This window comes from Rattus norvegicus, chromosome 7, assembly GCF_021556685.1.
Source record: "Rattus norvegicus strain SHRSP/BbbUtx chromosome 7, alternate assembly SHRSP_T2T, whole genome shotgun sequence".
Lineage (NCBI taxonomy): Eukaryota > Metazoa > Chordata > Mammalia > Rodentia > Muridae > Rattus > Rattus norvegicus.
In genome coordinates this window covers 31,201,377-31,217,409 of record NC_141540.1, presented here as the reverse complement: position 1 = coordinate 31,217,409, position 16,033 = coordinate 31,201,377, and the positions used below count along the sequence as shown (strand labels likewise).

Here is a 16,033-nt window from a genome sequence, read left to right as displayed (position 1 = left end):
GCCAACTAGAACTGTCTGGAGCCTTGGAGCCACTGGCTCAGGAGTACTCCAGAGTGCCTGAAGGCAACCTGGGGCTCATTATAATATCAAAATGCACAACTCTGGATGGAATCTAAGAGGCCAGGGCAACATGGGATGCATGTAGAAATACCACATATACTGATAGACTATGTCTGAAAAGGCCATGCTGTGCAAACATCACTGCTACCAATCGAGGAATCTCTGTCCAATTCCTGATTCTGGGACAGAAGAATCCGGAAGCCCTCTGGAGGCACCACTTGTCTCTGATACCATCTATACATTAAAAAAGATTCCAAGAAAGCTAGATCCTTCTCTACTGGGACACCGACTGACTTTTAAACAGGTCTATCTGTTTCAAAAGATAATCTACAACAACACCAAGTTTAACAAAGACAAAAGTCATATTTCATAGCCTATGCCTTGGAAAGCACCTTACGGGGTCAGGAGAATGGACCCTAATCCATCAAGTCCTTGTACTAAGTAGTTATACCAAGTGCCATTATTATTTAACAAAGGTTGTCACTTCCTGGTTTGTTTTTTTTTTTTTTTTGCACCTCCCTTCAAATGATTAGATATAATAAACAAACAATACGAAAAGCTAACCTTTTCCTGTTTTCAGGGGAGCCAACAAGGCTATTTACCGTCCAGATTCGCAAGCGATAAGGCATGCGATTATTGAATCCACGGATGGCAATCGAATAAGTAAACGTCTTAACGCAAATTACCGACAATTTGTAGCCTGCAGTCCTTCCCTGGATCCGAGTTTTACATTTATCTTCCTCTTAATTAAATGGCAATCTCTTCCATTTTTAAGGTTCAAGAGGTGGAAGCCACTTTGCAATGCTCTCTCACTTCAGGGGAATCTTAGACGGGTTTGGATCCAGGGCAAACCCTATGGGGATGTGGGGTGAAGGAGGAGGTGACAGATCAAGCACCCTAAGAGAAAATTATCTAGAGAGTCCAAGTTCCGTTTGTGGTTTCTGTAAAGCATACAGGCGAGTCTTGAGTGAGACCGAAAGCCCACACTGAAATAAGCCTTTTGAAAGACGTTTGTGCTGTGGATGGCAGCACTTTCACGGTAGTTCTTAAATGTTCTTGCAAAGCAAGGCAGTTTACTTAAATAAGATCCACTTAACAGCCTGCGGCCTTGAGGTCTTTAAGCGGGAGGCCACACAGAGGCCCGAGGCTGCCTTACACCTTCAAGCTCCCACAGCCGCTGGAAAATCAGACCAGAGCTCCCAGATGCCTTTGTCCTTCTCAGCCCCATCCACTCTACCATCTCAAAGCCTGCCCTCAGCATGAGAATCACTGTTGGAATCAGAGGGATCAGGGATGGAGTGCCGACCAACCACAGGACAGCAGCTACTAGTGTTGGGTGAATAGAACTCAGGAAAGCATAGCCTGCTGGGCCTCCTTTCGGACAAGGTACTAAGAAGACATTGTGATGTAAGGCAACTCCTTTCCTGACTGTGAGGATCACACACATAATGCACATTAAGAGTTTTAAAGAGCAGGAAGGTGAAGCTGCAGAGGTGTCTCAGTAGTTATAATAACATACGGATCGTAAGAAGACCTTGGAACTCCAGCCCTAGGGGGATCCAATGACCTCTTCTGACACAGGCAGCATGGGGGGGGGGGACACGCATACACACAGAGAAACATACACAGACACACATACACACACAGAGAGAGATGCAGACATGTGCACATACCCTTTAAAAATAAAATAAATCTTTTTTAATAAAAAGAAAAGAAAAACATCCCTCCCAAAGGGCATTAAGATTATCTGATTGAAGATTCTTCCTCTAGGCTTTAATTTTTTACATATTTAACTTAATGCAAATTATACACAAACATGTTTTTAGAGAACCTTGAGCCTCATTGTCCACGTGTGCTGTAGGTTATAGAACGTTCTATTATCGGAGACTGTAGCTGGTTCCCATTATTGGGTAGTAACAAATAGCACTGCAGTAAAGAGCGCCGTACAGAACTCCTGACCTCGTAACCTAAATCCGAGTTTGAGATAGACTCAGAGTAGTCCATCAGTACATCTAATGCACAAAGTCAAGTCGGATGGCTCCTCAGAAGAACCCAGCAGCCGGTCGTAAGCTCAGCAGCGGCACAGAACACTTACTACACACTTCTGCCAATGTAGAAAGTTGAGTCGGTGATGATTAAGCAAGTACCATTAGTTACCTAAAGTCACTTGCTCTGGTTTATGATTATGACATACACTATGAATAGTTCAGTTTGCGCATATATTCGGCCCATGTACGAAAGGGGCCATTAGGAAACATAAGTGCCCGCAAAGAGAATGCAATTGGCCCAAGGACAAACTATCTGCCTAGGCCCAAGTCTTTCATTTCTCACCCACTCCAGGGTTCCTAGAGGTTTTCAGTGGGATTAAAACCTGCTTTAAAATGGGGGGACATACAGAAAGGTAGAAAAGGCATTTAGCAACATGTGTGCCCCACTGACACTCCAAAGTCTTCGAAAATTCTTCCCTCTCAAACCCTCCTGTAATTGTAGAGCAAGGCCCCGAGTTCTTTGTAAGGAAAAGGAGCCATCTTTGTCCCCTTCCCTCGAACCCGGGGAGGCTTCTGGTGGCCATAAGAAGTAGAATGTCGGAGACACCGCCAGAACCTGAAGGAAACAGACCGGATAAACAGTTCTCTGCACCCAAATCCCGTGGGAGGGAGAGCTAAACCTTCAGAGAGGCGGACACGCCTGGGAAACCAGAAGAGACTGCACTCTGTGCACATCCAGACGCCAGAGGAAAACACCAAACGCCATCTGGAACCCTGGTGCACGGAGGCTCCCGGAAAGAGCGGCGCAGATCTTCCCGGTTGCTGCCTCCGCGGAGAGGACTTAGGCAGTACCCCACGAGCAAACTTGAGCCTTGGAACCACAGGTAGGACCAACTTTTCCCCTGCAAGAAACCTGCCTGGTGAACTCAAGACACAGGCCCACAGGAACAGCTGAAGACCTGTAGAGAGGAAAAACTACACGCCCGAAAGCAGAACACTCTGTCCCCATAACTGGCTGAAAGAAAACAGGAAAACAGGTCTACAGCACTCCTGACACACAGGCTTATAGGACAGTCTAGCCACGGTCAGAAATAGCAGAACAAAGTAACACTAGAGACAATCTGATGGCGAGAGGCAAGCGCAGGAACCCAAGCAACAGAAACCAAGACTACATGGCATCATCGGAGCCCAATTCTCCCACCAAAGCAAACACTGAATATCCAAACACACCAGAAAAGCAAGATCTAGTTTCAAAATCATATTTGATCATGATGCTGGAGGACTTCAAGAAAGACATAAAGAACTCCCTTAGAGAACAAGTAGAAGCCTACAGAGAGGAATCGCAAAAATCCCTGAAAGAATTCCAGGAAAACACAATCAAACAGTTGAAGGAATTAAAAATGGAAATAGAAGCAATCAAGAAAGAACACATGGAAACAACCCTGGACATAGAAAATCAAAAGAAAAGACAAGGAGCTGTAGATACAAGCTTCACCAACAGAATACAAGAGATGGAAGAGAGAATCTCGGGAGCAGAAGATTCCATAGAAATCATTGACTCAACTGTCAAAGATAATGTAAATCGGAAAAAGCTACTGGTCCAAAACATACAGGAAATCCAGGACTCAATGAGAAGATCAAACCTAAGGATAATAGGTATAGAAGAGAGTGAAGACTCCCAGCTCAAAGGACCAGTAAATATCTTCAACAAAATCATAGAAGAAAACTTCCCTAACCTAAAAAAAGAGATACCCATAGGCATACAAGAAGCCTACAGAACTCCAAATAGATTGGACCAGAAAAGAAACACCTCCCGTCACATAATTGTCAAAACACCAAACGCACAAAATAAAGAAAGAATATTAAAAGCAGTAAGGGAAAAAGGTCAAGTAACATATAAAGGCAGACCTATCAGAATCACACCAGACTTTTCGCCAGAAACTATGAAGGCCAGAAGATCCTGGACAGATGTCATACAGACCCTAAGAGAACACAAATGCCAGCCCAGGTTACTGTATCCTGCAAAACTCTCCATTAACATAGATGGAGAAACCAAGATATTCCATGACAAAACCAAATTTACACAATATCTTTCTACAAATCCAGCACTACAAAGGATAATAAAGGGTAAAGCCCAACATAAGGAGGCAAGCTATACCCTAGAAGAAGCAAGAAACTAATCGTCTTGGCAACAAAACAAGGAGAATGAAAGCACACAAACATAACCTCACATCCAAATATGAATATAACAGGAAGCAATAATCACTATTCCTTAATATCTCTCAATATCAATGGCCTCAACTCCCCAATAAAAAGACATAGATTAACAAACTGGATACGCAATGAGGACCCTGCATTCTGCTGCCTACAGGAAACACACCTCAGAGACAAAGACAGACACTACCTCAGAGTGAAAGGCTGGAAAACAACTTTCCAAGCAAATGGTCAGAAGAAGCAAGCTGGAGTAGCCATTCTAATATCAAATAAAATCAATTTTCAATTAAAAGTCATCAAAAAAGATAAGGAAGGACACTTCATATTCATCAAAGGAAAAATCCACCAAGATGAACTCTCAATCCTCATCTTCGGTTGGTTTATATACAAGTGTGCAATTTCTAGGCTTGAAAGTAAAATGATGCTATCTGGTGCTGGATAGAGGAGCCTTATTTTTTATTATGGCAGCTTGCTATTTTTGTAATATGGTGATTTGGTTGAACACATTAAAGTACAGTAGTAACTGATCTCCCCCTCTTCCTGGATGAGTGAGGAGATGATTAAATGTTGATGTCAGCATCCATGAGCATATTCAGATGAGCTTCTGCTTCTGTTGAAAAGGATGCTGTGTTTGATTGTGGTCCGAAGCTTTGAAGCACTACTTGGCATCTCCTTCCTTGGAGGTCTCACTGTTTAAACATAACAGATTTGATAGCTTGTTGGTAAGGTGAGGTCCAGCTTGTCTCCACTAGGTCATCTTCATGTGAATCCGGTGGTTATACGGTTTTGTTCTAGGGATATTTCATTTTTTTAATAACGGTTTTAGCTGACATTCATGGAGAGAATGAATCCTTAGAAGTGTGCCACTAGTGAAAGGAAATCCTGTCTAGAGTATGTTTCTTTACAAAGCTGTGTCACACCATCCTTTGGGCCCTCTGCTGGAAAAGTAGAATCAAGTCTCAAATAATGCCTTTTAAATTGTATCCTCTAGTATTATAGAGGTAGGACAGTACTGTATCATACCTCTGTGGATGTAAAATAGCTTGTACCTGCTTTATGATACGTAGTAGTGACCGTGCTTTATCAGAGCTGTTTTTGATGATGTTGCTCAGAATGTTTTCTTTCCAGATGATGATTGAGAAGCTAATTTAAAAAAAAAATGGTGCCAGGTACCACAAGAGTAACAGAACTGTGCTGTTTTCTCGGGTTTTGTTTTTTTTACTTTTTTTTTTTAATGGAGTGTGCTGGATGTCTCTACAGTTTTGTTCAGATGACTGCAGAACCTGGAAAAGCTGTTGCTGCTGTTGATGCATAACACACTGCTATTATTGGTCTTTTTATATAAATATAAATATATATATACAGATATATAATTTGAATTTTTTGAAACTTTACCTGTGCTGTCAACCTTCGAAAAAAGTATCCCCGTTTACTGTGTTGAGTTGGCACTGTACAGAAATTAACAGCCATATTGGTCTAGAAATGTTGAACTTAAGTTTTTTCCATTTGTACAGGGGTAACACACTGTATTAAATATGTAAGGTCTTATATACGTGGGTTTGATTACAAAAACTAATAAAGTATTCTCTAAATAAAAAAAAAAAAAGAAGAGAGGGAAGACTCCCAGCTCAAAGGACCAGTAAATATCTTCAACAAAATCATAGAAGAAAACTTCCCTAACCTAAAAAAAGAGATACCCATAGGCATACAAGAAGCCTACAGAACTCCAAATAGATTGGACCAGAAAAGAAACATCTCCTGTCACATAATAGTCAAAACACCAAACGCACAACATAAAGAAAGACTATTAAAAGCAGTAAGGAAAAAAGGTCAAGTAACATATAAAGGCAGACCTATCAGAATCACACCAGACTTCTCGCCAGAAACTATGAAGGCCAGAAGATCCTGGACAGATGTCATACAGACCCTAAGAGAACACAAATACCAGCCCAGGTTACTGTATCCTGCAAAACTCTCCATTAACATAGATGGAGAAACCAAGATATTCCATGACAAAACCAAATTTACACAATATCTTTCTACAAATCCAGCACTACAAAGGATAATAAAGGGTAAAGCCCAACATAAGGAGGCAAGCTATACCCTAGAAGAAGCAAGAAACTAATCGTCTTGGCAACAAAACAAGGAGAATGAAAGCACACAAACATAACCTCACATCCAAATATGAATATAACAGGAAGCAATAATCACTATTCCTTAATATCTCTCAATATCAATGGCCTCAACTCCCCAATAAAAAGACATAGATTAACAAACTGGATACGCAATGAGGACCCTGCATTCTGCTGCCTACAGGAAACACACCTCAGAGACAAAGACAGACATTACCTCAGAGTGAAAGGCTGGAAAACAATTCCAAGCAAATGGTCAGAAGAAGCAAGCTGGAGTAGCCATTCTAATATCAAATAAAATCAATTTTCAACTAAAAGTCATCAAAAAAGATAAGGAAGGACACTTCATATTCATCAAAGGAAAAATCCACCAAGATGAACTCTCAATCCTAAATATCTATGCCCCAAATACAAGGGCACCTACATATGTAAAAGAAACCTTACTAAAGCTCAAAACACACATTGCACCTCACACAATAATAGTGGGAGATTTCAACACCCCACTCTCATCAATGGACAGATCATGGAAACAGAAATTGAACAGAGATGTAGACAGACTAAGAGAAGTCATGAGCCAAATGGACTTAACGGATAATTATAGAACATTCTATCCTAAAGCAAAAGGATATAACTTCTTCTCAGCTCCTCATGGTACTTTCTCCAAAATTGACCATATAATTGGTCAAAAAACGGGCCTCAACAGGTACAGAAAGAAATAATCCCATGCGTGCTATCGGACCACCACGCCCTAAAACTGGTCTTCAATAACAATCAAGGAAGAATGCCCACATATACTTGGAAATTGAACAATGCTCTACTCAATGATAACCTGGTCAAGGAAGAAATAAAGAAAGACATTAAAAACTTTTTAGAATTTAATGAAAATGAAGGTACAACATACCCAAACTTATGGGACACAATGAAAGCTGTGCTAAGAGGAAAACTCATAGCGCTGAGTGCCTGCAGAAAGAAACAGGAAAGAGCATATGTCACCAGCTTGACAGCACACCTAAAAGCTCTAGAACAAAAAGAAGCAAATACACCCAGGAGGAGTAGAAGGCAGGAAATAATCAAACTCAGAGCTGAAATCAACCAAGTAGAAACAAAAAGGACCATAGAAAGAATCAACAGAACCAAAAGTTGGTTCTTTGAGAAAATCAACAAGATGGACAAACCCTTAGCCAGACTAACGAGAGGACACAGAGAGTGCGTCCAAATTAACAAAATCAGAAATGAAAAGGGAGACATAACAACAGATTCAGAGGAAATTCAAAAAATCATCAGATCTTACTATAAAAACCTATATTCAACAAAACTTGAAAATCTTCAGGAAATGGACAATTTCCTAGACAGATACCAGGTACCGAAGTTAAATCAGGAACAGATAAACCAGTTAAACAACCCCATAACTCCTAAGGAGATAGAAGCAGTCATTAAAGGTCTCCCAACCAAAAAGAGCCCAGGTCCAGACGGGTTTAGTGCAGAATTCTATCAAACCTTCATAGAAGACCTCATACCAATATTATCCAAACTATTCCACAAAATTGAAACAGATGGATCACTACCGAATACCTTCTACGAAGCCACAATTACTCTTATACCTAAACCACACAAAGACACAACAAAGAAAGAGAACTTCAGACCAATTTCCCTTATGAATATCGACGCAAAAATACTCAACAAAATTCTGGCAAACCGAATCCAAGAGCACATCAAAACAATCATCCACCATGACCAAGTAGGCTTCATCCCACACATGCAGGGATGGTTTAATATACGGAAAACCATCAACGTGATCCATTGTATAAACAAACTGAAAGAACAAAACCACATGATCATTTCATTAGACGCTGAGAAAGCATTTGACAAAATTCAACACCCCTTCATGATAAAAGTCCTGGAAAGAATAGGAATTCAAGGCCCATACCTGAACATAGTAAAAGCCATATACAGCAAACCAGTTGCTAACATTAAACTAAATGGAGAGAAACTTGAAGCAATCCCACTAAAATCAGGGACTAGACAAGGCTGCCCACTCTCTCCCTACTTATTCAATATAGTTCTTGAAGTTCTAGCCAGAGCAATCAGACAACAAAAGGAGGTCAAGGGGATACAGATCGGAAAAGAAGAAGTCAAAATATCACTATTTGCAGATGTTATGATAGTATATTTAAGTGATCCCAAACGTTCCACCAGAGAACTACTAAAGCTGATAAACAACTTCAGCAAAGTGGCTGGGTATAAAATTAACTCAAATAAATCAGTTGCCTTCCTCTATACAAAAGAGAAACAAGCCGAGAAAGAAATTAGGGAAACGACACCCTTCATAATAGACCCAAATAATATAAAGTACCTCGGTGTGACTTTAACCAAGCAAGTAAAAGATCTGTACAATAAGAACTTCAAGACACTGAGGAAAGAAATTGAAGAAGACCTCAGAAGATGGAAAGATCTCCCATGCTCATGGATTGGCAGGATTAATATAGTAAAAATGGCCATTTTACCAAAAGCGATCTACAGATTCAATGCAATCCCCATCAAAATACCAATCCAATTCTTCAAAGAGTTAGACAGAACAATTTGCAAATTCATCTGGAATAACAAAAAACCCAGGATAGCTAAAGCTATCCTCAACAATAAAAGGACTTCAGGGGGGATCACTATCCCTGAACTCAAGCAGTATTACAGAGCAATAGTGATAAAAACTGCATGGTATTGGTACAGAGACAGACAGATAGACCAATGGAATAGAATTGAAGACCCAGAAATGAACCCACACACCTATGGTCACTTGATTTTTGACAAATGAGCCAAAACCATCAAATGGAAAAAAGATAGCATTTTCAGCAAATGGTGCAGGTTCAACTGGAGGTCAACATGTAGAAGAATGCAGATCGATCCATGCTTATCACCCTGTACAAAGCTTAAGTCCAAGTGGATCAAGGACCTCCACATCAACCCAGACACACTCAAACTAATAGAAGAAAAACTGGGGAAGCATCTGGAACACATGGGCACTGGAAAAAATTTCCTAAACAAAACACCAATGGCTTACGCTCTAAGATCAAGAATTGACAAATGGGATCTCATAAAACTGCAAAGCTTCTGTAAGGCAAAGGACACGGTGGTTAGGACAAAACGGCAACCAACAGATTGGGAAAAGATCTTTACCAATCCTACAACAGATAGAGGCCTTATATCCAAAATATACAAAGAACTCAAGAAGTTAGACCGTAGGGAAACAAATAACCCTATTAAAAAATGGGGTTCAGAGCTAAACAAAGAATTCACAGCTGAGGAATGCCAAATGGCTGAGAAACACCTAAAGAAATGTTCAACATCTTTAGTCATAAGGGAAATGCAAATCAAAACAACCCTGAGATTTCACCTCACACCAGTGAGAATGGCTAAGATCAAAAACTCAGGGGACAACAGATGCTGGCGAGGATGTGGAGAAAGAGGAACACTCCAACATTGTGGGTGGGATTGCAGACTGGTACAACCATTCTGGAAATCAGTCTGGGGGTTCCTCAGAAAATGGACATTGAACTGCCTAAGGATCCAGCTATACCTCTCTTGGGCATATACCCAAAAAGATGCCCCAACATATAAAAAAGTCACGTGCTCCTCTAAGTTCATAGCAGCCTTATTTATAATAGCCAGAAGCTGGAAAGAACCCAGATGGCCTTCAACAGAGGAATGGATACAGAAAATGTGGTACATCTACACAATGGAATATTACTCAGCTATCAAAAATAACGACTTTTGAAATTCGTAGGCAAATGGTTGGAACTGGAAAACATCATCCTGAGTGAGCTAACCCAATCACAGAAAGACATACATGGTATGCACTCATTGATAAGTGACTATTAGCCCAAATGCTTGAATTACCCTAGATGCCTAGAACAAATGAAACTCAAGACGGATGATCAAAATGTGAATGCTTCACTCCTTCTTTAAAAGGGGAACAAGAATACCCTTGGCAGGGAAGAGAGAGGCAAAGATTAAAACAGAGACTGAAGGAACACCCATTCAGAGCCTGCCCCACATGTGGCCCATACATATACAGCCACCCAATTAGACAAGATGGATGAAGCAAAGAAGTGCAGACAGACAGGAGCCGGATGTAGATCGCTCCTGAGAGACACAGCCAGAATACAGCAAATACAGAGACGAATGCCAGCAGCAAACCACTGAACTGAGAATAGGACCCCCGTTGAAGGAATCAGAGAAAGAACTGGAAGAGCTTGAAGGGGCTCGAGACCCCATATGTACAACAATGCCAAGCAACCAGAGCTTCCAGTGACTAAGCCACTACCCAAAGACTATATATGGACTGACCCTGGACTCTGACCTCATAGGTAGCAATGAATATCCTAGTAAGAGCACCAGTGGAAGGGGAAGCCCTGGGTCCTGCTAAGACTGAACCCCCAGTGAACTAGACTGGTGGGGGGAGGGCGGCAATGGGGGGAGGGTTGGGAGGGGAACACCCATAAGGAAGGGGAGGGGGGAGGGGGATGTTTGCCCGGATACCGGGAAAGGGAATAACACTCGAAATGTATATAAGAAATACTCAAGTTAATAAAAAAAAAAATCAGTCTATAACAAAAAAAAAAAAAAAAAGAAGTAGAATGTCAATGCAGCGTGTTCTAACTCCACCCTAAGTGACTAAAGACAATGAAGCTTGCTCCTTGTTTGGGAAGAATTCTTCTCAGAGTCAGCCACGGCCTGAGAGAGAGAGAGAGCCCTTTATCTGGAGATCAGCAAACTGTGAAGAAGTCTACAGCACATAAAAAGGCTGTGGGTAGAAATGCTGGGTGACGATTTCAAGTGAAGAGACTCTCTGAAGCAACCCAGCTCACATATCAGGCATGAGGGAGAGTCTCCGTTGACCTCTAATCCAGACTCAACTGGGCAGAAGAAAACTACAGTGGGCGCCTTTGCTGAATAACTGACTCACTCTGCTACCTGGCGGGTACAAACGCTATTCGACAGAGGCGTGAACAGACAGTTCTCAGTGGGACATTTTTTTCAGTTTGAGAAGCGCATGAGAGCCAAACTGTTCTTCTGACGCCATTACAAACAACGCTTCCAACGCTTCCGTGCGGCTCCTTATCCTTGAGTGCGGAGAGGAGGAGGAAAGGAAGAAAGAGTAGAGAGAGAAAAAGGATCAAATGTGAGACGGGGGTCAGAAAACAGCATCTGTTCAGACACCACAAAGCAGAGAGTGGTGAAAGGAAAAGCTGCAAATGTCACCCCATCCCCTTCCCGCCTGCTAGCTCAAGAAGAGTGTCTAGTAGATTTAAAGCAAGATTTATTTATCTGTGCACACAAATGGGTGTGTACACACATACACAATGGGGCAGGAACAGACAGACCAGGAGTGACTAATCAGACTCTCCATGGAAACTCTCAGCGACTTTTACTGGAAATAAGCTGTACCAGAAAGAACTGGATTAGTGTTGAGATGCGAAATCACAGATGCTCAAAGAATTGGTCCACCAGAAATACACTTTTAGCTTTAATTGAGCCACCACTTCTAGTTAAGTTTACCCAAAGGAGATTCCCTTCCCCCTCCCTTGGTTTCTAATATAACCTCATCTCTATAAACCCAGAGAAGAAATCTGAGTCGAAATGGATTTCCCCTCAGTCAGGGCTTGCAAAGTCAACAGAAATGCCCTCAGATACCCAAGGCTCTACCTTTGTGGCTCAGGAGGAGGGAAGGTGGCTGACTCGTTCTGAAACTTCATGAAATTCTAAACATTCAGTAGTGGGGCTAGACGGAGCATAGGTGACGGTTTAGAGACCTTCAAGATAAACTTTCTCGAGTTTCTCTCCTTCAGTGCAAGTCAAAAGGATTCTCTGAGGAATTCAGTCCGTTTGAAGTTTTCATGTGGCCTTTTCATTTGTGTGAGATTTAGCCAGCACCCTGCAATGGCAAATGTCTCCTCCTTGTCGGTATAATCATGTAGACTCAGAAAAAGCCATCTTCCATTGAGAAGACAATTGTCTTCTATAGAGATGAGAAACAAATGCCCATGACCCGATTCACCTCATCCCAGCAGGCTTTTGCTTCAGCTTCCTCTGAGCAAACACAACCAAGTCTAGAGCAGTCAATCCTGCTGCCCCACACTGGGCCCCTGTAGTTGTTGCTATTTACCCTTCCTATTAATCTGTCAATGTTCTGGTCAAACATGCAAAACAATATGGTGGGCGCATAGTTAAGCTGGCCATTGCTAAGTAACTCAGGCCAGAGATGGAGAAAATAGAACAGCCCCAACTAACAAAATGCAAGACCTAAATGCAATTGCTCAAAAAGGTTCCACAATGCCGGCACATGACAATTTTTTTTTCAGAGTGACTCTGATTTAGCACCTCTCTTGCCAAAAAAGAGTGATTCCCCACAAACGATTCAGTACCAGAATCTAAATTCAGATCATGTCACTGCTCCTATCGTCATAGGGTAACTGTCTGGGCACGTTGTAAAAGAAAGAGGTTGTTAGAAGATGCCTTTGCCCTGAACTGAAGAAGCTATTGAGTTTAGTTTGACACACACACAGATGAGCTCATGACAGAAACACTCCGAGCTGAACAAAAGTCCTTGGTTCAGCATGCTCCGGAAAGAAAAACATGGAATTTCCTATTTCCAAAATGTAATCCAAATGTAGTCCAATGTATTTGAATGCAATTTAATAACTTGTTTCCTTACCTCCCTTTACTGCTAGCCTAGGGGTCTTCAGCTGTGGTTTGAATGTGAAATGTCTCCCAGGGGCTCACATGTGGGAGCTCTTGATTGCCAGCCGGTGGCACTGTTTTAGGAGGCTGTGCAACCTTGAGGAGATGAAGCCCCGCCCTGGAGAGGATGATTAGCCCCAGATCCACTTCCTGTCCAGTCTTTGCTTCCTAACAATTCGACCTAGCAAATGCATGGTGACCAACCTTGCCTCCTGCTCTGGCTATCACGTCGTCTCTGTCATGTCAGACTGCATCTTCTCAAATTGTAATCTGAAACAAAGCCTTCCTCCTCTTAGTCGCTTCTTCTCTAGCATTTGGTCACAGCAGTATGGAAGGTAGCTAGAACCTTCTCAACACAGAGCTCCATCCAAACGGCCACCTCTATTCCACTGCAGTTAGCACAGAAAAAAATGGAACCCACCCGGCGTGCTAGCACTGATCATATAACCAAAAAATAATCAAGTGAAACCAACAAATATCTAAGCCATACCCTGATTTAAAAAAAAAAAGCGGTGTGTGTGTTCCCCTGCTGTGGTTTCAAGAACTGTTCTGAATGTGAAGAGTGGTTGACCAATCATGACTATGGGATATCAGGACACAGAACAGCATGTTGACAGAAATGTGGTTGAAATCATGCTAAGTGGGTCCTAGGCAAATTCCCCCTGTGTGGCTACTTAATAGCTGTTTGATTCCTGAGATGTAAATAACTTCTCTGAGATATGTCTGTTCACCCATGTCTAGGTCACATGTTCATCTTGACAGTCAAGACAGTAGAGACCATAACTGGGCTATATCCTCAAAACTAGAGGAAGCAAAGAGTTTCCTAAAATGAGCTCTGGGTGACAAGAACTTTCTTGGTGGGTAGACAAAACAAGAAATGCTCCAAAACCTCAAGGGGGTGAAAAGATTAAATAGTATATGTGTATGTGTATGTATATATGTATGTATATATATGTACATGCATATATATGTATATGTATACACATGTATGGTACGTATATTTTATATATGTGTACATCTGTATATACATGTTTATATTTATATCTATACATATTTATATATGTGTATGTATGTATGTGTATATTTAATCTGTATCTATATATGTATGTGTATATGTATGTATATGTATATGTATGTATATATGTGCATACTATATATATATGTGTATATATATGAAGCATTTAGCAGCTGACACACAGTATTCTGCAAGTGGTAGCCCAAATGATGGTATTTTTGTCATTAGCAATCTTTGTCCTCAAAAATATCAAGTAATGGGCTATTTATAAAAGGACATAAAATAGAGTGTCACCCTAAATCTGGCTCCTAAGAATATAATCCAAGAGATATATATTGACTGAGACTAATCTAAGAAGGGACACAGGACACATAGCATAATGTTCAAATATTAAAAGTTAAAATGGATCTTTTTTGTCTTTACTATAAACTAATTTGACATAAGACTTGATCTTCCAGCAAGCTTTGGCTTGTATAAGTAGACAGACAACTACTACAAACCCAGACACTCTTGTCTTGGGACAGCTGAAACGTGGCTTTCAACAACCAAGCTGATACTTCTCTTTAAAGGACAGACTTTTTAATCGTTTATTTTTATTTTAAGTGCATTGGCATTTTTCCTGCATGTGTATCTGTGTGAAGGTGTCAGAATTCCTGGAACTGGAGTCACACACAGTGGTGAGCTGGGACTTGAACCCAGGCTCTCTAGAAGAGCAGGCAGTGCTCTTAACCGCTAAGCCATGTCATTACGAACATTTTATACCAGCTCAGCTCGTGTGCGTTAATCAGCAAAGGCCAGTGCTAACACAGTAAGAGAAGAAGAGCATCTCCCTCCTGTATGTGGAGCTGATTCTGAGAAGCTACTGGTTACAGCATTAACATGAACCCCAGCCTTTAAAGACCAGGAAAGAAGTGTGATATTTTGCACCTAGGATTCTCTGACATGCACTTTCCTCTCTAGTACTGAGTTGTAGATCATCCTTACAAAACATTTTGTTGCGCTCCAACTTACTGAAAAACACAGCATGTTAAGGTGCAAAATTACATTGATTCATTCGTCCTACGGTTTAAGTATTTGATTAGGTTCTAGGTGACACACGAAAGCAAAATTAGCCCACACCTCACCTTCCGCAGGAGACCCAGACTGAAGAGGGAGAAAATGATGGGCAGTGTGAGGTTAGAGACACATGGTGCATTGAAGACCCTCTGAGCAGGTATATGAACTGTGTAAGAGTGAAAGCCATTCCACGCCAAGGAGGGACAGAGAGCACAGAGGCTCGAGGGCAGCAAAATGGCCAGAGTCGAACAAGCTGAGGAAACAGGAAGTGAAGCTTGCAAGTTCGCTTCTGCCCCTCTAGGTACTAACGCCGCGGTCTTTAAACGGTATCTTCCTGACACAAAGGAAAATTGCAACTGTAATTAGTTAAGGACTGTGAGACAGGATTACCCTGGGAGAGCTCAAGGGTCCTTAACTGTGGAAGGGCGAGGCAGAAGATACTGGAGCAAAGCCACTCAAGAGAGATTCAACCTGTGGCTGCTGGCTGGGAGGAGGAGGAGGAAAAGCTGCAGGAGCCAAGCTCTGGCAGGGTCAAGAAACCGGAAAAGATGGAGAAATGGACAGTCTCCGGGAAGGACCAGTACACTGTTAGGCTAAATTTTTTAACCCAAAAGTGTTAGATGTCCGACCTGAGGGCTAGAGTTGGAGGGAAAAAGTATTTTCTGAAGGCACACACAATTATGCTCTCATTTGAATATTTCCCACATCATTGCGGGCAATAGGAACTAGCAGGATGTTTCACACCATGAGAGCAATGTCATGGATTCAAAAATCAAAATGGCTGACCTGGAGCAAACCTGCTGGTCAAAAAAAAAAAAAAAGAAGAAGAAGAA

The 16,033-nt window shown here is 41.6% G+C and overlaps 1 protein-coding gene across 14 annotated transcripts in view; it reads right to left on the bottom strand.

The window, feature by feature from the left end:
* The window catches only part of C7h12orf42 (similar to human chromosome 12 open reading frame 42), a 189,532-nt gene that overhangs the window by 135,339 nt on the left and 38,160 nt on the right, over positions 1-16,033 (bottom strand). The gene's annotated exons all lie outside the window — the stretch shown is intronic.